At 47.5% G+C, this 23260-nt stretch overlaps 1 protein-coding gene across 7 annotated transcripts in view; it reads right to left on the bottom strand.

The window, feature by feature from the left end:
• Positions 1 to 23260, bottom strand: part of LINGO1 (leucine rich repeat and Ig domain containing 1) — a 495185-nt gene that overhangs the window by 303756 nt on the left and 168169 nt on the right. The window lies entirely within an intron of this gene.

The following is a 23260-nucleotide window of genomic DNA, read 5'->3' as shown; positions in this document are numbered from 1 at the left end:
GGTTGCAAAAAAAGCTAACATGGTTCTGGGGTGTATTAACAGGAGTGTCATATATAAGATACAGGTAACTGTCCCACTCAACTTGGCACCTTTGGGGTCTCAGCTGCAATATGGTGTCCACTTTTGGGCACCACACTTTAAGAAAGATGGACAATTTGGAGAGAGTCCAGAGGAGAGCAACTAAAATGGTAAAAAAAGGTTTAGAAAATCTGGCCTATGAGGAAAGGTTGAAAAACTGGGCATGTTTAGTCTTGAGAAAAGACAAGTGAAGGGAGAGCTGAGAACAGTCTTCCTACACACTAAAGGGTGTTATAAAGTGAATGATGTTTGATTGTGGGCCACATCCACTAAACATAGGACAAGTAATGGGCTTAATCTGCAGCAAGGGAGATTTAGGTTAGATATTAGGAAAAACTTTCTAACTATCAGGGCAGCTAAGCCCTGGAATAGGCTTCCAAGGGAGGCTATGGAATCCCGTCATTGGAGGTTTTTAAGAACAGGTCGGACAAACACCTTTCAGGGATGGTCTAGGCCAGGGGTTGGCAATCTTTGGAACGTGGCCCATCAGGGTAATCTGCTGGTGGGCTGCAAGACATTTTGTTTACGTTGACCATCCGCAAGCATGGTCCTCCACAGCTCCCAGAGTCCGTGGTTTGCCATTGCTGGCCAATGGTAGCTGCAGGGGGCCGTGCCTGCGGATGGTCAACGTAAACAAAATGTCTTGTGGCCCACCAACGGATTACCCTGATGGGCTACGTGCCGAAGGCTGCTGACCCCTGGTCTAGGGTTACTTGGTCCTTCCTCCGCACAGTGGACTGGACGTGATGACCTCTTGAGGTCCCTTCCAGCCCGACATTTCTACCTTCTAAGGTTCAGAAATGGGTAGCACAGGATTATTGTTTCAATAATATTCCACCCTGATGGGTGGGGCGCATTTGCCCCCCGACACATCTGAACATGCCATAGTGCACTGTCACTGGTGGTGGGGTGACCCCACTTTGGATGGACTGTCGAAGTAGATCCCGGAGCTGGACAGTGTCATTGCCAGCTTGACTAGAACTATCTGCATGACTTCTGAGTAAGCTAGTATGCTAAAAGGAGAAATGTAGCCACAGCAGAGCAATGGGCTAGTCGCCTCAAGTACAGCTGTGTCTGAAACTGTAGGTATGCCCTCAGGTGGCTAGCCCATCCCACTGCTTGGGCCACTGAGGCTATACTGCTATTTTTAGCATACTAGCTCATGCAGAGCTAGCATTGATGTGTCTACCCCAACTGGAAATGACACCGCCATACTCTGAGTAACCATGAATTAGATACACACATGCACCCTTAGCTCCTCGGACTAATTCTACTCCAAAAGGCAAATACGGTCATTCAAGATGGCTGGAGAGAACCAGCACTGTCATTTAATTGCTCAGTACGTACTCTGCAAAGACACTGGGATCTCTTATGATAAGCAATAGATTTTTACGGAGTTTTACAGAATTTCTATGCATGTCTTAAATACTTAAAGCTGGTTAAGATCCCAGACATAGCAGAATTTGCTTAGTTTTAAATACCAATGGCCGTCTTTTCAGCATGACTTCCCATTTTGCACACTTTTGTGAACCTAACCGAGAACTCTCAGAAATGGACAGGTCCCCATTTTGCATCCATCATGGGTTTTCAGCCTGGGGGTTATAATCTTCATGGGGTGGAGAGTGGATACAAGCAGGTTCCATGGGGCTGTGACTACTTTCCTTTTATTTATGGCTAAACAAGAGGAGATCCTGATATCTTTTTCAATTTTATAGGTGGTCAGAGGGTGGGGGAGCCATTGACATACACCAGTTAGACAACTGGGATCCCCATTGTAGGATATATGCACTCCAATACTAGGATTTGCCTGCCTGTTTTTGTAGCCTGCAGGTGAGCAGAGTCAGAACCCAGCTAGACATGCAACTGCAAAAACCCCAGCTTCACCCATTACTCACACAAAGAGTCCTATTGACTTCAACTGGGCTGCCTGTGTGCGTGTGGACTGCAGTAGTGGGTCCTATGTTTAGAAGCAAGAACGTTGCTGAAAATAATTTCCTCCTTTATTTACCTACCAGGGCACATGGCTCGGGATTCTGAGATGCCAGCCCCAGCCCACAATAAGTAGAAGGCAGTGGCTGGCATTCACTCATTGTTTCTTCTGTGACAGCTGATGAGTTGGCTAACATCTAGTGCAGTATTGGAAAGGGTAACTCAGCCCACTCCCGTGCAATGCTTTAGGCCAGGGGTCGGCAACCTTTCAGCAGTGGTGTGCCGAGTCTTCATGTATACACTCTAATTTAAGGCTTCGTATGCCGGTAATACATTTTAACATTTTTTAGAAGGTCTCTCTATAAGTCTATAATATATAACCAAACTACTGTTATATGTAAAGTAAACAAGGTTTTCAAAATGTTTCAGAAGCTTTATTTTAAATTAAATTAAAATGCAGATCTTATCAGATTAGTGTGATCCTCGCCCTTGCTTTTCCTTGCTGAGTTTTCCAATGTCTGGTGGCACGTATTTGGATCCTTTAAGCTGCAGACAGGCTTCTGAGTGATCAGTTGTTAACCATATGGAACCCCAGATTGGCAGCGGAGGTGAGTGGAGCTGGCGGCTGGTAGGACTGAGCAGGGCCGGAGGCCTGGACCCTGTCTGGCAGGGGGCCTGCGCTGGAATTCCAACCAGAAGCAAGGTGAGTGAGGCTGCGGCAGGGACCCCGGGTGGCAAGAGGCCAGCAGCGAGAACCCCAGACCGACGACGGGCTGAGCGGATCAGCCCTTCGAGCTCTGGGGTTTCGGAGGTGGGCTGAGCCTCTCCACCAGCCCCCACTCTGGAGTTTCAGCCGCTGGCTCCTGCGAGCCAGGGTCTCAGCCCGCTGCCAGCCTGGGGTTCCTTCCCCCAGGCCAGCAGCAGGTGCTGAGTGGGACCCCAGCTGGCAAGGGGCCAGCAGCAGGAACCCCAGAGTGGTGGTGGGCTGAGGGGTTCAGCCTGCCCCGCATGCCATCAAAAATCAGCTTGCGTGCCACCTTTGGCACACGTGCCATAGGTTGCCAACCCCTGGGCAGTAGCAAGGTCTTTGGCTATTGCAGGAGAAATTCTTAACCCTGAACTCCAACCATTGCAGGTAAAAAGCATCCTAGGAGAGTGAAAATTATTTAGAAAATAAATGTGTGTGTGTGTGTGTGTGTGTGTGTGTGTGTGTGTGTGTGTGTGTGTGTGTGTGTGTGTGTGTGTGTGTGTGTGTGTGTGTAACAGCAGAACTGTGGCATCCAAAACACGTCCTCTATATATGCACTGTTTTTTTTTAAATTTATAAGAAGAGCATCTCAGTTCTCTGAATAAAGAGCAAGACAGTGTATTTCTCATTTGCAATCTGGCACTACTTCAAAATGCTTCTGTTTTCTGCCGTTAGAAAAAAAAATCCCTCTCTCCAATGTGGAGAAGTTTAGTTTGTTCTGAAGCTCAGAATATCAAAAAAACTGTCACTGCAAGAACAATCAGAACAGAGGCCCACAGGCTGAGCAATCATTTAAAGAACAGCTTTTGCTCCCTGCGTGCAAGATCTGCTTCCTAAACAGCCACCCGGTTATGCCATCAGCCCTGTGGTAGGAAATGGTGCCTGGTACCCCAGAAGGTTCTGGAGATCAGGCCCAGAAACCCCCAGCATTCCTCAGCAGAGGATTGCATTATTAACGAGCGTCCTGGCAGTTCTGTATGGAAAAGCATCTAAGGGCTGCTGATCAGAGAGCAAACCAGTCCTGCCTTTGAGCATCACGTGAGGATACATGTTATTTTGGTCACCGGTAGTGACAGTTAGCTGTGCTGCGAGAAAGAGCCACCCTCTCAGCTGGGTACTGGCATGCATGGGGCGGTGTAACTGATGATTGCCTTTCTTTTGAGTACTGCACTTTTCCAAATTCTGGGAATATGCTGCCATTGTTTGGGACAGCCATGGCAGCAAATTCTTACAGAGACACACTGAGCTCCCTCAGGGACACTGCTTTTCTCCTCTCTTGTTCTGTTGCTTTCTCCACATTTCTCCTACTGTTCTAGCACTACGGCTAGCTTGGGCAGGTGTGACAGAGTAGGCCAGCCACTGGCCTTTTTGCCACTAATTCATTGAAACTGGGTCACCACCTGCAGAGGTCCCCCTTGTGACATGGGATGGCCCTGCCTCAAGTTTCTCCTCACCAGAGTTTTTCTGACTCTCCCAGGGATTCACAGGGCTTAGGCCTCTGGCTGGGTCACTTTCAGAGTTCAATCCCCCTTCAGGATACTCCCGTTCAAAATACACACCACCTTCAACAACAGTCCCAAATTAACGTAAGCCAATGGTCTGCCACCCCTCCTGGGCTCAACTTGTAGTTCTCCTCCCTCTTATCAGAGTGCTGACTCTCCAGGCTATTCCCCACTCAGAGACCAAGTACAACACAAACCAAAAGGGTCTTGTCTCTGTCCTCCACACTCTGCTTAAAGTCTTCCTCACTCTTTATCAGAGCTCAGACTCCCAGGGCTTTTCCTGGAGATTGGTCTCTCTTCTGCCTTGGTAGGTCACCCCAGCTCTACTTCACTGCAGTCCTTTTCTCCCCTGCTATCTAGGGGATCCAAATGAGCCTTCTCAATCTCTGCAGCCAACTGCGGCTGCCACTACCCCTTTCTCCCTGGGCCTCTGGGCTAAGTAAGATAGTAGTCTGATTGAACCACATGACCTTCATTCTCCCCACCTGGGGAGGTGAACTAATTGTACCAGAAGTGGGGCTGGGTCCACTTCCCCTTACAGGGACCAGCTCTGCTGGGTCAGTCCTCTTCATCAGTCCTGAGCAAAGCAGAGGCAGGCTCCGAAGAATCTATGCCATGGATGCCAGACTTTAAGGAATCTCAGAGCATGTCAAGACAGGACATTCTGGGAGGATTTAGCCAGTTCCACATAGATCTGCAGCCCAAATGGCTCTTTCCAATAAAGATAATCCCCCGAGACAGAGCAACGCCAGGTTGAGATGATGCAGGTAGTGAAGGGAGAGGGGCAGAGGGAGTCCAGGGTGGGGTTCTTCAGAAGCCAACTATTTAAAAGTCAGACCCTGCACAGAGATGGTACAGGCACTTCCCTCAAAGCCCCAGAGAAGTTCCAGATAGTGCTTTAATGAGTCTTAATCACAAAGGAGAACCTGGCTACTCTGATCCATATTTTCACTATTGATTTTCTCTGCATGATCTCCACCCATACACAGTAGCTGCAGCTGGTACAGCATGAAGCACCCTTCCTCATAAGCACTCCAAGGTGATATGAGCTCATCTCCACCCTGCTTCCTCACCCCCCAACAGCTCCCCTTCTGCTACCATCCTAAACTGAACAGGTTGGTCCTAGTCTACAAAGTCTCCAAAGGAATGGGGACTAGCCTATCTTGCAGACCGCTGCCTCATCCACAACCCAACTGCACTCCATGGACTGCTGTCCTATGGAACCCTCTGCCCCAGGGCCAGCCTATCTGCCTGCTGGACCAAGAAGTCCCTGCTCACTTCTTTCTCCAAGCAAATCCCTTCAGGTTTAGACTCCCAAGTGCTGGGGAGAGAATTCTTCACTTGCAAGGAGCTCTTCTGCCAGGCTACAGAGATCAACCTGAGCCTGCCCTGGCAGGGTTCCATGTGTAAACCCCACCTGTGATGATCCTTCCCCATGGCACAGTGTCCCCTCGGCACAGGGAAGCTGGAGGAGACAGAACAGCACTCAGAGATAAGCAGCGGATCATTGTTTCCCAAAGCAGGCTATGTATAGTCTCAGCCCGTCGCCAGATGGACAATGTGACATGCAACTGATGTCCCCAGTTGGAGGAAGTTCTCCAAACACGACTGTGAAAATCTCATAGCATGAGTTTATGTCTTGAGAAGAACATCAGAGTTGTGTGGTATGGTCAGAATCAGACCAGAATAGGATCCTGCATTCAGGCCTTATGCTGGAATGCTGAAGAACCAGCCTGAATACAGAGGAACATCCAACTCTCCTGAAATTCATCTCCCAAGAGGACCTTTCAAACCTCTCATTCCTTCCTCCTCACACAGTCCTGGGCTACCTGTTCTATTTCATCCCATCCCAGTTTCCAGAAAAGGGTGGGCTCATAGTGCAGCACATACATGTGGTGGCAACCACTGGCTTTGCAACCAGAGGTGTGGCTGGGAAGCGTCAGCTCAATACAATAAATCATCCTGTCAGGGCAGGATCTCAAAGCACTCTACACATACAGATTAACTGAGCCAGGCTATCTCCTACAAGATGGAAACAGAGAAGCTTCCCTGTTTCACAAAGAAGGAAACTGAGTGGAAATGGGGAATCATTTCTCCAAGATCACTCAGCGAGTCAGAAACAAGGCTCTCTAGAGCATCCAGGTAGCACTGACCCACAGCCACAGCTCAGGAGCCACAAATATGACAGCCAGGTACCCAGCAAGACAGCCTTAACAAGCCCCAAAAAAGGAAAAACTGCCACCAACTCACTGCTTTAGTCTCCTTCTCCCTTCCCCCACCACTTTTGCCTGCATTAGTTAATACTGCTGGGAATTAAATGGCATGTAAAGGAGACCGGGCAGCTGTGCGACCTCTCTGGGATCCTGCAAACCTGCTATGCTTTCCCCAAAGTCCTGCCCCAGCCTGTTCGGCATGCTGCCAGGCAGAGCAAGCAGCAGAGGGAGAGCGCCCAGCACCGGTTCTCCTGCCAGGTGGCAGTGTGATCACATTAGCAAAAGGAAATTGGGCCTTTTCTCACCCACCGCCCCTCCCTGCCTTTTGCAAACACTGGGAGCTGTAAGATTTGTTAAGATTGATCTCAGACCAAAACGGAGGAGATAAACTCAATATAATTAACTCAGCTTTCCCTCTCACCAGGCAAGGAGCTTTAAAAAAATTAAAAGAGGAAAAAATAGCTCTTCATAGCCCTTCTACTTCTTTCTCCCCTCACTATGAAGTGAAACCTTTCACACACCGCATGCAGAGCTCTTTCTCCCTTCCCCTCTTTCTCTCGGGCTACCTTGATTAAACAGACATTAAACTTATCAGCTTCCAATGCAATTTTCAAAATGAGTCTCCGAGAGGCAGGGGATGCAACCGCAAATCCCCGCCCCCACCCCATAGCCAATCCCCTCCTATATGCTCTCCTGATTTTGAGAAGTTGCCTAGCTGATCCAGATGTTTCCAGACAGAGCATTTAGGGGAGCAGCTGCCAATGCTGCTTTTGTTAGCTGGTTATAAGCCCTGCAGCAGGAGACTGAGAAGCTGATTAATAGATTTGGTATTATTGGTAGAGGGAGGCTTTTGCAGAAGTGCTGCACCAGGGACAATCTATAAATACGCAGAGAGCACCAAGGCGTGGCATGAAGATACCAAGGCAGCTGATTATCTAGGGTGCTGGCCACCTACGCCTCTGGCTCATATGGCACTGCCTAGTTTGGCATGGAAACCCATGCTGTAGGTAAAGAGTAGGGTTAGAAGATGCTGCACAATCCATGTCTACTCGCATGCTGGTATCTACCAAGTGAGTGTGCAGCCTGGGGACAGAACAGGCTGCCTTCCCTCCAAAAACAGGCCACCCAATGGGCCACCATGCAAGTGCTCGCTTGGCCACAGAGAGAACAAACATTCCGGGAGATGGCACAAGCACATGAGGGCTGAGGGAATGATGATTGAAAACATGATCTCAGATAATTAGGTGCCTGATTTGACTTGGACCAGGCTGGTAGAGACCAAACACAGTCACCTGCTGAAGTTCTGCGACTGCTGGAGACCAGGTGTCACCATCACAACTGGTTTCCTTTCTTTGCTGGCAATCTCACTGGAGAACTAAGAGGGCGCAATGGAAGCTGGATTTCCCCTCACTCCTGCAGATAGCTGTACTCTGGGAAAGGATTAAGACACACCAGTAGGGGGCAGTGTGGAAGACATTTCCACTGCTGGTACCTGTTATATGGATGGAGGGGGGCCTTGGGGCTGTCAAAGCTGGCACCTTCCACTGGCATCAAATTCAATTAATTTTTAGGAGGAAAACATATTTTAAAAAAATCAGTACTTCATAAATACTGGCGGGAGCCATTTTCATCTTATCAACTTTTCTACCAACAGTTAAATTCTTCAATTTGATCTGCTTGGGAATGTCAGTAGATAGCTAGGCCCTTAATTTAAGGTTCAAAACATTGGAAGATATTCAGCCCTTCTCCCTTTGATGAATCTGGACCAGCATGAGAGATCAGTCAACTGCTAAATCCAGCTCCGAGTGAGCAATTGGCCAAATCCAGCCACAGAACTATGGAGCTCTATAACCCAACCACATCCTATAGGCAACAGGCACACAAATACAGCTGGGGCCAGGACCCTACTCCTTCAGTTTCATGAACACAGGCCTCTGCTACTTGAGCTAAAGAAGATCTCCCTCAGCAAGCTCAAGTAATAGATCCCTCATTCTACCTAGAGGGCAACAGTCAATCAGAACTGAGGTATTGCAGCCTTCCCCCAAATCCAGCACACATCATCCTGTATAGCTGCCCAAATCCAGCACACACCCTGGTGACACTCGGTACCTTCATATTCACCACTGGGATATGATTATGATATGTTTTGTACAAAGTATGCCTTGTAAGGTATCATCTGAGAAGTCATGATCTGTTGAATATTACTATCCTGTTGAATTATATATATTGTATCTGAAGTTAGGAAGTTCTGCTGTGTGTATTACTGAAATATGGTACGAGTCTGGGAGACACCCATAGCTGGCCTTTCAGTGGCAATAAAGGAGTAACTAACACCCCCAAGCCGGATTTACATTCGGACTAGCCAGTCATGGATTGATGGCCCATTAAGGAGAATCGACTCTCCCAGCGGGTGCCTCCTGAAGCACACAGACAATGGAGGCCCAGTCCCTTAGCAGGGCACGTAGCACATGGGACCCCTGACTCCATATTTGAGGCAGTATCTTTCCATGCCCATGGATATGGTAATATAAATTGGGGACTGTGACATCAGCCCCTGGCCTCTCTCTTCCCCTACCTACTTTGAAGGCAACAAGAATGTTTGGATGGAAAAGCCTTTGAACTGAGGAGATTGGTCCTAGGCTGATCAGGGAATTCAGCCTGTGTATTAAGAACTGTGAACTGCTCACAACACCTAGCAGGGTGAGAAAAACTGTTTGATTCAAATATTGCTAGTCTGATAAGGTTTAGTAACTATCTCTGACCTTTATGCCTGCCACTTATATTCATTTAAAATCTGTCTTTCTATAATTAATAAACTTATTTTAATGTTTTATCCTTACCAATGAGTTTTTCTAAAGTGCCTGGGAAATCTGGTGCATGGCCACTACCCTTTGACAAAGTGGCAAACTAATTAATGAGCTTGCATTGATCAAGAGAAGGTCTTGAGCAGTGTGAGACAGTGCACTTCTGGGATGCAAGGCTGAGTTGGGGGGAATTTGCAGGTGTCTCCCTACGTGCAGTTCACGAGTGGCTTAGAGAGCATTCATCCGACTTAGCTGGGTATGTCTCTGCATGATAGTGGCTGAGTGATAACAGCACCTGGAGGGGTTGGCTGCTTGCAACTAGCACAGCACCGGGAGACACAGCCCAGTTTGGAGAGTGAAGGATGCACAACAGTTCCACAGATCCAGGTTGTACGCCGAAGGTCCCTCACAACCCCTCACTGCCCCCTGCCAATTCCATCCAAGTGTGCTCCATAACACTGATTGCAAAATCCAGTGCCCCTGTGGGCAGCCATCAAACCCAGCCCAGGGCGCCCCATCAAATCCAGCGATCAAATGATGTTTTTTCAGTGTCCAGCCTTCTTTGCTCTGATAATACATAAATCACTACACTTCCCTTTGTTAGCATCTCCCCAAACACACATACTGATGGCTCCCCATCTAGAGGCTTGGGCAAGCCTGTGCGCTCGGCAGGAAGTTGGAAGTTCGTTGGAGAAGAGGGTAAGAGATTTGTCATGGGAACCTGTTCTGCAAGAAACACAGGGCTGCCCATTAACACCACCTCCTCCAACACCTCCTAAACTCATATAACACTCTATGCAAATCTATGCAAAAGAGCCACAACAACGTGTTGGGGAAACTATAAATATCAGTGAAAAATCTTCCCATAAATACAGGGGAAGGAGGAATTTACAGCACTTTCTTTGGAGATTTCTCCAGGTGTTCCCTATTAAGCCATTGTGTTAGTTTGCATAAGTATTCCTCAGACAATAAAGTACTCTCTGTGACCAGGTATTGGCTCTGTAATAGGAGCAGGAATGGGCATTGTGTATTCAAACGACTGGCTGTAAAGATGATAGACTGGGTTATGTCATGTCACCGGCTCTTTGGGGTTGTTACTTTAAATCAGTCACAGTGAGCAACAGGTTCTGTTTGTCTGGGCCCATCACAGCTTAGAAAGCAATTCCATGCAGCAGTGGAGGAGGACGGAGGATGGCTCCCACAACCAACAGCAGGAGGGGAGTGAAGGGCTGGAATACAGGGAACCGCCATACCTGGACTCAAACACATACAGGTTTAAAGAACAGTCCAAGTTTCAGCTCACAGGGGACAAAAAAAAAAAAAAGCCATACTGTAACACAATTGCAGTCCACTGGGAAGAAATATGGAAGGAACTGGACTGGGATGTGGAAAATCTGCCACAGACCCTCTGTGTGACTTTGGGAAAGTCAGTTAAAGTCTCTGTACCTTGATCTCTCCATGTGTAAAATGGGGATACTACTTCCTGTCTATTTAGGTTGTAATCTCTCACGTCGTGTGAGGACAATGCCTAACACAATGGGGCCCTATGATCTCATTTGGGATCTCTAGGTACTACTGGAATTATCCTCAGAGCTGGGTGAGGAATGACAGTTTCAGACATAGAGGATTTCAATATCCAACCATTTGGAAAGTCTCTGAAAGTGAATGAAGGCCCAGCTCCAAGGCAGTTCACACGGTGGGCTGCTGAGGACCTGGACAAGTGAGCCAGCAGGAAACTAGGCTGGTTTCTGACCAAAATCTGTCTGGGTTCCAGCAGCTCCTTATCAGAGTCTCTCTCCACAAACCATTTCAATTTGAACACATTTAGATGAAAAAATGTTCCCATCACTGCCAGCCAAAGAGGACCAATGTAGTGGGATCCCAGCTGAGCAGTACAAGGCATCAGCATCCCTAGCCCACCCACACAGAGAACAAGAGACCATGGAGCCAGCAAGCTTTCATCCTCCTTGTCCATCTTCTCCCCACTCCATTCCTCCCTCCACACAGGGGCAGGAGGGGACTCAACCAGGCAGATCTATCTTCTGCTCTGTCCTTGGTATGCATAGAGTCTCCAGTCACATGGGTTGAAAAGGGACACCATCACTCTGCCAACATGAGCAGCTCTGCAGCATCACAGTCAAAGGCTGTAGTTTCTGGGAGCCTTTTAGTGCTCATTAAATTATCTGCTGAACAGCGAGACATTTCCCTGGCTCGTGATAGAAATAGTTTTCTCTTGCCCTTCCATTTCCTGCCACCCTTCTTCACTTTGCCCTACCAGACCAACCACCTCTGGACATTGCTAATCAATTTATAGTATAGAGTCCTGCAGATCCCACCAGGACTGCTGCTTTCCCTGTGCAAGCAACAGGAATCTTCCTGGATCTTTGCCTATCTGCCTAGGCAGAGGGATCCAAAAAGCCAAGGGACAACCCTGCTGCTCCTCCTCCTTCCCAGCAGTCACAATACTCAGCACATTGTTCCAAGCCAAACTTTCTGTCCTGATCACCAGAAAAAAAATACATGAAAATGTGGCAGATTTCAACTAGAACAGCTGTTGAGGTCACTACACCCGATTGCTATAAATTAGGGCTGTCAAGAGATTAAAAAAAATTAATCACAATTAATTGTGCGATTAATTGTGCTGTTAAACAATAATAGAAAACCATTTATTTAAATATGTTTGGATGTTTTCTACATTTTAAAAATATTGATTTTAATTACAACACAGAATACAAAATGTACAGCGCTCACTTTATTTTTTATATACAAATATTTGCACGGTAAAAAAACCCAAAAGAAATAGCATTTTTCAATTTCCCCACTACAAGTACTGTAATGCAATCTCTTTATCATGAAAGTTGAACTTAAAAATGTAGAATTATGTACAAAGAAACCTGCATTCAAAAATAAACAATATAAACTTTAGAGCCTACAAGTCCACTCAGTCTTACTTATTGTTCAGCCAATCGCTCCGAAAAACAAGTTTGTTTACATTTGCAAGAGATAATGCTGCCTACTTCTTGTTTACAAAGTCACTTGAAAATGAGAACAGGCATTCACATGGCACTGTCATAGCTGGCATTGCAAGATATGTATGTGTCAGATGCACTAAAGATTCATATGTCCCTTCATGCTTCAACCACCATTCCAGAATACATGCATCCATGCTGATGATGGGGTCTGCTCAATAATGACTCAAAACAGTGAAGACTAATTCATGTTCATTTCCATCACCTGAGTCAGATGCCAACAGCAGATTGATTTTCTTTTTTGGTGGTTCACGTTCTTTAGTTTCTGCATCGGAGTGTTGCTCTTTTAAGACTTCTGAAAGCATGCAGCACACCTAGTCCCTCTCAGATTTTGGAAGGCACTTCGAATTCTTAAACCTTGGGTTGGGTGCTGTAGTTATCTTCAGAAAACTCACATTGGTACCTTGTTTGCGTTTTGTCAAATCTGCAGTGAAAGTGATCTTAAAACAACATGCTCGATTATCATCCAAGACTGCTATAACATGAAATATATGGCAGAATGTAGGTAAAACTGAGCAGGAGATATACAATTCTCCCCCAAGGAGTTCAGTCACAAATTTTATTAATGCATGATTTTTTTAACGAGCGTCATCAGCATGGAAGCATGTCCTGTGGAATGGTGGCTGAAGCATGAAGGGGCATATGAATGGTTAGCATATCTGGCACTTTCAGCTGACATTGTAAATAAGAAGCGGGCAACATTATCTCCCGTAAATGTAAACAAACTTGTTTGTCTTAGCGGTTGGTGGAACAGGAAGTAGGACTGAGTGGACTTGCAGGCTGTAAAGCAGTGTTTCCCAAAGTTGGGACACCACTTGTGTAGGGAAAGCCCCTCGCGGGCCAGGCCAATTTGTTTTCCTGCCGCATCCGCAGATTTGGCTGATCGCAGCTCCCACTGGCCGCGGTTCGCTGCTCCAGGCCAATGGAAGCTGCTGGAAGCAGTGGCCAGTACGTCCCTCGGCCCGCGCCGCTTCCAGCAGCTCCCATTGGCCTGGAGCAGCGAACTGTGGCCCGTGGGAGCTGCGATCAGCTGAACTTGCAGACACAGCAGGTAAACAAACCGGCTCGGCCCGCCAGGGGCTTTCCGTACACAAGTGTCATCCCAAGTTTGGGAAACATTGCTCTAAAGTTTTACACTGTTTTCTTTTTAGTGCAATTATGTCACAAAAAACTCTACATTTGTAAGTTGCACTTTCATGATAAAGAGATTACACTATAGTACTTGCATTAGGTGAACTGAAAAATACTATTTCTTTCGTTTATCATTTTTACAGTGCAAATATTTGTAATAAAAATAATATAAAGGGAGCATTGTACACTTTGTATTCTGTGTTGTAATTGAAGTCAACATACATGAAAAATCATCCAAAAATATTGAATACATTTCAATTGGGATTCCATTGTTTAACAGTGCAATTAAAACTGTGATTAATCACAATTAATTTTTTTAATTGTGATTAATTTTGAGTTAATCATGTGAGTTAACTGCAATTAATCGACAAGCCTATTATAAATTAAACATGTGCTATATTTTACATGCTATTTCTTTGCATGTTTAACATGTCCTTTACATGGATGTCATGTGTTCTGTAGCCAGGGGGTAGGAGAGATAAAGGGAAATGAATAAATAGTTTTTCAGTGTGAAATTCTGAACACGTTCTCCAATGAGTGCAGTTACTCTGTATGAGGCTGTAATTTGACTAAAACAATCAAGTATATTGGAGATTAACGGATTGAGAGCTGTGAAGTGTGTTTCATCCATCCAGGCTTCATTTGAGGCAATAGGAGCACAGATGCCTCTTCAGGAACCCCCTGCAACCAAGCAATTTCTGTCCTGCAGATCACAGGTCACATCATCGCCTTCTCTTGCTTGCTGTCTCATTCATGAGCTTCTTGGTTCCACATACACAAAGGTCAGAGAAAAAGGCAGACAGGAAGATTTTAAGAAGCCAGGATGTACTCAATGGCCATTTTGGAACCTTAATTCTTTCCACAAAGTCACCTGCACCATGACATGGTCTAGTTCAAGCACAAGTTCAGTAGGATTCGGTAGCATTCACTTATGTAGCAGGGAAGAATAATTCCCATCACTGCAAGAATCACCTGGCGCTATGCAGATCAGAGTAGACGATCATAACGGTCCCTTCTAGCCTTATGAATCTGTGGGTGACTTTGTGAAGACAAACCAGCAGAACAAGTGAAGAGGACAGACAGATGGTCTTACCTACTCCTAGGCTGAGGCCCTGATCAAGTGCCAAGAGAGGCTCCAGTGGAGGAGATTTCCAAAGATGAGGTAGGCCCCCAAATCAGGCAGAGCTAATAGACATGCTCCATGGCAGTGCCCCCTGCGGAGAGGGCCGTGTAGAGAACAGGCTGGATCCGGCTGAGAGAAGCACAGGGTTTTTTAACAAGAGCCAAGCCCCAACTGTCCATCTTCTCAGCACAGCAGAAACCATGAGTTCCTGAAGGGGAAATTCGTACAGCATTCGGGATGAGGGAACTGCTGCAACAGAATGACATTTTTTTAGGAGGAGATGGAACGTTAACACTGTTCTAGCTTTTGCAGAGTTATTTCCATCTGACCCCAGGGGACTGAATTCTGGGCTCCAGGCTGCATTGTTTCTTCTGTGATGGTCCAGCAGCAGCAATCCTGAATCTTTATTTAGAGGGATTTCACAGCCACTCCAAGAACTGGCCATGCACCAGGGAAAGCTCATTTTGGTGTCATCTGAGATCCCACTGCAAAGCTGGGACTTTACCAAAACCCCAGCACTACTGGCTCCTGCAAGGCTTCTGCAGGGCTGTCACACTGCTACTGAAAAGCAGGCATCTGAGCCCAGGGCTGGGAAACCTCCTACCACTCCCTAGGGATTTCTAAATCTTAGGGAAATACTCAGGTGACAGCCAAGGAGTTCTTAGCTCAGAAGAGACCAGACTAGATACAGCGAATGAATTTCATCCACACCTTCTTATTCCATTATTTTGCAGTGCCCGAATAATCTGAGCTGAATACCAAGGGTTAATACTCTGACCGCAGAACATGCAACGCTGGTTTATTAGAAGATGTTTACTGCTGGCTCTCTCTACAGAGCAGGCTTGACAGGGAGGACAGTAAATCGGTGTATCATCTGCATAACAAGGAGAATGATAGAGGGCTGAGATTATTAACCAATAAAAATCAGCAGGCCCAGGAACACCATGCAGACAAGAATTGAGCATCAGACATAAAAGAGAGAACATTGGCCCCTTGAAGCAAAGTCCAGCAGTGCCTGCTCCCAGACCCAGCTCTGTGCCATGGGGATGCAATAAGAAACCCCACGGCCTGGCCTGCAGCGTCTGCTCCCAGACCCAATCGAGATCCAGCTGTGCAACAGGGAGATGGGATCAAGAACCATACAGTATAGCCAGCAGCTCCTGTGACAAAAGGACAGTTGCAGTATGTTTTGGCCTTGCTCACTGTCAGTGGTTTCGAGTGGACAGCTGATGTGCTGATACACTGGAAATGGGGAAGGATTTAAGCTGTCAGAGAGTGCTGTAGAGAGTGCTCTCAAAACAATAGGAGACGGAGATTTCATCTCCAAGTTGGAGAGTTAATGACAATACTAGAAAACTTCCCCTTTGGCTCAGGCAATAGACTACACATGAAAGCCCATTTCCTCCCGGCTAGAGAGAGCCCCATATGGAAATAATGAATCTAGATGCAGGTTTGAATCAGAGTTCCTACCTTAAACCCCTCTAATGAGCCAAATCTGCACACCAACAAGAATGTTTGCATGTGGGTTACAACCACCCATGTTAGGGAGCATCCAGGGCTGGGACTGCAGGGTTTGGACCCTGTAACAGGGCCATCTTCCCCGCCCCGAGGCTTGGGGTCCTTTCTGTCAGAAACCCTCTGGCTCCCTCAATAGAGTTCCAGTCTCAGCCAGAGAAAAACAGAACAGTCTTTGTTCACAGCAACAAACCAAACAGCACACAGGCAGGGTCGCTGCCTTCCATCTAATCCCAGTGCCCATAGACTACACGGGGCTCCTTTCTTCAGCCAAGGGTCCAGATGGAGACAGCAACCAAAGACAGCTCTTACCAGGGATACAGATTCTGGGCATAGCAGAGCTTTTGTTGGAACAAGGCAGGCAAACAGTCACTAGTTCCTTTTTTGCCCTGGTTCAGGAGGCTCCGGAGTTTGGAGGAGACCAGAGAACAGCTCCTGTTCCTTCTCAGCAATGCTTTTCCTCCCAGAAGCCTCTGCTTCCTTTTTATGGCCTTTCCTCACTTAGAAGGCACAGCTGTAAGCTCTGCTTCCAGCAGCCAAATAACAAGCCAGAGCTCCTCTCTCCAGGTCTGGTAGCTGAGGCAGTATTTAGGGGCTAGCTTTCTCCTTCTGCCCAGCTAAGGGGTTTAAACCCTTCCTAATTCACAGAGGGACAGGACACATACGCCCCATTAGGCTCCCATCTCTAATTCATAACTAGCCATCCTCTTTGAGAGCTCCCATGTCACCACCAGCTTCCAGATGGGAACTTGAGCCTCCCAGAAACAGCACAATCCCCCAGGAAAAGCCAAGGAGATCATCTTCCATCTCCTCTGCGTCAATATCGTTTGAAATGAGCAAAACACAAGGTGGTTTTGCAAGGTGAAAGGAGTGAAAGGTGGGATTTCACATTAAAAGGTCTTAAGAAAAACAATCCAGACATTTTACGTGCTCAGACACAAAAATACATGCCCCACAGTAGCAAAAACACCCTCTCTGTTTTGATTATAGTTTTTATTTAAAATGTCTCTGATGGAACATACCCCTGTAGTCAATACCTGCAGCATTCACTGTAACAGTAAGATAGCTACAAGCTAAGCCCAGCCTCCCCTATAGAACATGTGCTCAGAGCCTGTCACTTCCACTACAATCAGCATTTTAGAGGTCCCAGCATAATGCACCGTAGTTGCATGCATAAGCACACACTGCAGTCAGCAGCGGGGATCAAACTCACAACGTTCAGCTCCTCTTCTTACTGGGTTTATTAGTGAGTAACCAGTTTACAAGGACTCACCGCTAGTGGGAGACATGGCCACCCACACCAAACCAACACATTACTCCAGGCTGCTCCCCTATGGTGTAGCTGCACCCAGTTGCACCAGAGAGCCAAAGAAGGAGCTATAGCCAAGATGCCATGTTCTGCACTCTGCATTGCTGCTGTTATCAGTGGGCCTGGTTGGGGCCTGTGCACCTTCAGCAAGACCCATCTACAATATTCCATCACTGCTGGCAACACTTCCACGTGCAGTGCTGGAAGCAGAGCGATGGGCAGTCATGTTGGGATGGGGAGGACTCAGCCAAGGCCACTGTGTTTAGGCAGGAGATGAAAAATAGTCATGAGGGGAAAGCGGTCAACAGGCCTCCAAGGTGGTGGATTGTAACTGTCAGCAGAAAAATTCCCATTGCCATGGAAGTCAGGCAGTGCAGTAACCATGGCAACCTGCCCTGAGTCAGGTGAAGAACCTCATGCTCAACACTACCAGTCTGCAGAGTCCTGGCAGGCGGTACCCTCGGAAAGCTGTGTATTCTGGCGCCCAACTGAACAGAACCCATCCGTGCAGGCTGGGCCTACCAGTCAAGAAGGAGAAGTTAGTATTGGTACCACAAGGCAATTCCCCCAGTCGATGGGAAAGGAACTGAGTTTAGGGCCAGATTCAAACAGGAAGCAAGCTGCACCTCAGGGAGCCAGCGCAGAGTAACTTATAGTGTACTGATGGGGTTACAACAGCAACTAGTTGCTGTAAGATGGTGCTGGATAAAGTAGCCCTCCTGCTTTGCTTATTACATCCCCCTGCTGGCTGCTTTCCCTACTGCAGTCCTTCCACCTCCTCAGCACATACTTCACAGCAGCTGCCTCTCGCTGCCACCCACACACCAAGGTGTAGCTTCCATTTCTTCCAGCCCTGCGTTGGGTCCTTTGGCACGCGTGGCTCGAGCTGGCATGTGCAGTGGTATTTGCTGGGGCCTCCGCAGCACGTGTGTATGTGGGCGGGCGAGAAGATTTCAGATGCTCTCATGCAGCACTTGGTGATCAGATCCATATGCCGCTCCTTGCTCCGCTTCACCAGGGCTTCCCACATCTTTAGCGTTTCAGTGCCCAATTAACCCTGACCTTTCCGCTCCCTCTTTCCCTCCCAGTTTGATTTCTCTCCAGGAATCTGCACACGGACACCTTTGGTGCTGTAGATTCTGTGGCAGCAAGAACCAGCTACTTTAACTTTATGAGGCCAAACTTACTCTGTCCATCTCTGTCCTCTAACGCTCCCTGCTATTCCACGTCCCTCTCCAGTCAGCTCAGTCAATGCACCTCTGCTCTGACCCACATACTACTGCTTTACTTCTGGGGCCTTGGTCCTGACCTGAAACACTCCACTATTCGAAACCATCGAGGACCCATCCAGCTCAGCTGTACTTAAGACTGAGATTTGTTTGCTACGTTAGAACTTGGGATAGTGGCTAGTAGGCATCGAGTGCCCCCAAAGTATTGCAAGCACCTAGATCTGACCTTCAATTAATCTCCAGTGAACTTTAATTTTCTGGGCCCTGGCCTTAGCCTGCTCCCGTCACTTACCCCCTTGCCTCTCAGGTTAATGAAGACTATGAACATTCCGAGAAAGCTGTATTTATGACTCACATGTCTCTATATTCCAATGGGCACTGACTGAGTTTGGTATCCTTAAATGACTATGCTTGGAAAGCAGGCTCTAGCATCTAAAGAGTTAACTAGCAGGCAGGGGTGGATAAAGGTGCAGTACCAGTTCAGGAATATGCCTTTGTTCTCCTAGTTAAAAAGGGAGAGCCAGAATAAATATTGGAGTAGCTGAATGTGTACCATCTTTGCTTATACCTCCCAAGCAGATAGCACATTTGAATTCAGAACCCTTCTGACCCAAATGAACCCTGTAAAACAACAGCAGCATCCTGAGTCAGCAGTTAATGTTAGATTTAGAAAATTCTAATGAATTAAAGTCGGGGGAAGGGAGGGTGAAATGGACTAGCTTTGCCTGGAGATGGAGGAACAAAGGAAGGGAAAGAAGAAGAGTCTTTTATATTTTCTTTGAACATAGAAAAGAAAACCTTGCAACCCCTCCCCCCACCTCATTTCCCAGCCCCGAAGCCCCTGTTCTGCCTGAACTTGAACTGCCCTTGCAGAGAGAGGTGGACTTTACAGACTGACCTCCGGAAATGGAACAGTTGCTCCTTGATGGTTCGATGGCTACTGGAGCAGATCCCTGCCATCACATAAGGGCTCTGGTGGGTGTTGGCTTTTCCTGTTACAACATGTTGCATGTGTGGAAACACAGAGGGCTGCTGGGCATGAGGAGAGGGCAAGAGCACTGCGGGAGCACTGATGAGCTTTATGTTTTCCTGTCCTATTGAACTGGCTGCCTTTAAGGACCCACCAAAGGCGAGTACTCTGCACCCTTTCACAGCGGTCAAAGGGTGTTTTGTGAGTTCTATGAACAGGCTTTGTTGTCATCAGCAAGCCACTCATTTCCACATCAGCCACACTCAACGAAAGAGCCAGGGAAAGGGACTGCCCTGATACCAGACTCTATGGGCCAAATCCAGCCCTGGTGGCAAGCTGGTGTAACTCTGATGAAGTCAGTGGTGCAACCCATTCTAATACCTTAGCCAAATGTGGCTTCTGAAGAACTCTGAATTTCCTTCATTGCCCTCTTTGGGCTATGGCTACACTGCAAGCTATAGATCCGAGCCCCCTGCTTGTGTACACGTACTTGTGCGAGCTCTCTCCTGGGTACTAAATAGCAGTGTAGCCACTGGTAGCGGCAGTGGAGGTACAGCTGAGCCATGCTGAGTAGAAACTTACCCATAGACGGTCTGTAAAACCAACCAGATCCAAAGCTCCAGGCAACTCAGGAGATTGGCAGTGGCACACATGGCACAGTGGGGTCCATTCTAGGTCCCAGCTCAAATCTGGTCCATTTGGGTGGTGACTAGCAGTCACTGCCATCTGACAGCTCTTGGGTGGCTTACATGAAAGGGGTTGGTGGGCCTGGGCCAGACCTCTCTCGACATCACATTGGTCACTGTCAGGGTTAACTGCGGCTGGCACATTTAGGAGGGGATGTGGAGGAGAAAGCGAGGCCCTTTCCCCAGACCAGGGACCAGTCACAACAGCAGTCCTGGTGTGCTGCCAAGTGTGGGGACTGCTCTCTCATAGCACCCCTGGGGCACAAACGACTTCAGAGCAGAAAGAGAGGAGGCAAGGTCTGAGTCCTGCCCTCCCCGCATACTCCTGAGGGGTGGTGCAGCAACCCTGGTACCCCCAGTTGCCTTTTACGAAGTATGCCTCCCTGGGGTTCAAAGCCTTCCAGTGTTCTCCATGGATGGTTCAGCTCAGCTCTGCCTCCACCATGAGGAGTGCCCAAAAGGAACAGTAAATCCTTCAGCGTATTAACCGGCCAAGCACATCCACTCACTGAGAAGGGAGAGAAAATGGTACTTACTCACCTCACTGGCATGTCAAGGCACAGGAGGCTCAGGCAGGTGAAATCTCAGGAGAAATCTCTGCAGGTCCATCTGGCACCACCAGTGAAATCTAACTTCCCCTTCTCCCTGGGTTCCCAGGTGCCCCCAAGATGTCTGCTCCGGGTATGCCACTCACAATGCCAACCACTCCGGCTGTCTGAGGCTGTGTCTACACTACAAGCCCTACAGCAACCCAGCTAGGGCACTGCAGCTATGCCACTGTACAGCTGTAGTGTAGACACTCCCTGACTCGATGGAAGGGGATTTTCCATCAACGCAGCTGATCCACCTCTCTGTGAGGTAACAGAATCTTCCATCGACCTAACCATGTCTACACTACGGGTTAGGGTTGACCTTACTAATAGTCAGGGAGTGAAATTTTACACAGCCCTGAGCAACATAGCTAAGTCAATCTAATTCTGAAGCGTAGACTCGCCATTAGCAGCACATGCAATGTGGATTTGAGTCTCTCCTTTCTGGAGCATTTTCCCCATGTGACTAATGGCACAGGCCTCCCTGGCAGGTAAATGCCTCTCATAAAGCTCTCATGAAGCTGGGTGAAATTTTTCAGCAGTATCTTTTCTCCAGCAAAAAATGCAGATTTGGTAACACTAAAACTTTTTGCAAGTTTGAGTCAGTTTCACTGAATTGTTTTGGTGGGAAAAAAAACCGAAAAAATTTCCAAAAAGTGATCTAAATGTTTCATTTTGACCTTTTTAAATGAAATATTGTGACCTTTTTTGTTTGAAATCACTTTTCATTTCTACATTTTGTTTAGCATATTTTTAAAAACCCAAGCAGCAATGCTTACAAGTGTGCTGAACACTTTGAAAACAATTCATTTTTGGTTAGACCCGAAATAACATTTTTTCCTGATTTTTGCAATTGCCAGCCAGCTGCAAAATCCATTATTCCTTCAGCTCTCCTCTCAGTAAAGACAACGAATCCTGACCCAACTATGTTCCAGCCAGAGAAGGGCTCCAGTCATAAGGTTTGGATGCAGACCCAAAGTTCCCCACAGTTCAGGGGCTGGAGATCCAGAGCTAAGGTTTATACCCATCACTCTATTACAAGCACGCTAGAGAGCTGGTTTCCTGCTGATTCCCCCAACCATTCTCACTTGCCTAGGCTGAGGAGCTATAACACCCCAAAACACAAGAGAAAAAGAATAAGCAGAAAAAAATTAACCCTGCAGCAGATGGCATGAGGAATGAGATTCTCTTGTCTGTCCCCACATACACACACACACACACTTATTCGTATTCTGGATGTGATTATTTGCTTCTCATCCTCCCATTGCTGGGCCTGTCTGTGCATGGGAGTACTGTTCTCTTCTCTCCACGTTCCAGTTCTAATGTCCATGCCAGAAGCAGGGCTGTGAAAGAGGGAGCCCATTGTTTCAAGGACAGAAAGACCACTGGTTACAGCCAGAAGTAGCATAGGAAACACTGCAGGTTTCACCAACAATGCTCTGCCAAAACACCTTATGCCTAACCTGCAGCCTCTTCTGCTGTTCCAGGGTGGGGCACAGCATCGCCCTGCCCAGGCACCTCAGTACTCCAATATTCCAGTGAAACCATAATGCATTACCCTCATACAGTGCCTTGCATCTCAAGACCACAGAGTGCATCACTGGTTAAGCCTCACACTACCCCTGTACAAAGAGAGAGAGACAGAGAGACTGAGACCCATGTCTGCAGAAGGGTCCTCAAATTCTGGATGCCCTGGTGCTCCGTCTGGGACACTTCGGCCTGGATTTTCAGCAGTGCTTAGAACCCCCAACTCCTCCAGGAACCAGTGGCAGCTGGAGGGGGCCAAAGCCTGATGAGAAGTCAGGCTCTAAGGGATTCAGGTTGGGCAGCCAAAAATGAAGGTACCAGAAAGGCGGGAACGGTTTTGCAAACATAGCTGAAATGACTTGTCCAAAGTGAGTTCCTGTCTGAACCTGGGCTTGGATCCAGACTTTCCCAGCACCCAGGCTCTCATTCCAGCCAGAAATAGGTTAAGCTGCCTCCCACTGTAAGCTGCCTCCCCCATCTCAGCAAGTACACCTCAATCCTTCCTGCAGCCACCACTGTTATTCCAGTCTCCCACAGAATGCTGCCATTTCCACCAGCAGCCTGACCTTAGTCCAGGGTCTCACTGAGGCAGACAAGCAGCCCTAGCTAGAGCAATTTCAACCACATTATTGCTCTGCCTTAAATTCCCCAAAGCTAGGGCATTCAGAACAAGAGCTGATGATACTTTGTACTGTGCCATGTTCCCAAACACACTGCCTGTGCTTTAGTCCCTGACTCACAATGCTGGGAGCTGAGGACCCAGCTCTGAAGAATCTTTCACTCTCGTGAATTTAAAGTCAGATTCTGTACATTAACTTTTTATGGTGTAATATATGCAGCACAAAAACAACATTATCAGGAGATACCCCAAAGCCAT

Source organism: Gopherus flavomarginatus, chromosome 9 (genome assembly GCF_025201925.1).
Source record: "Gopherus flavomarginatus isolate rGopFla2 chromosome 9, rGopFla2.mat.asm, whole genome shotgun sequence".
NCBI classification, from domain to species: Eukaryota; Metazoa; Chordata; order Testudines; family Testudinidae; genus Gopherus; species Gopherus flavomarginatus.
Note: the sequence above shows the minus strand (reverse complement) of the source record. Positions and strands in the feature narration are given on the sequence as shown.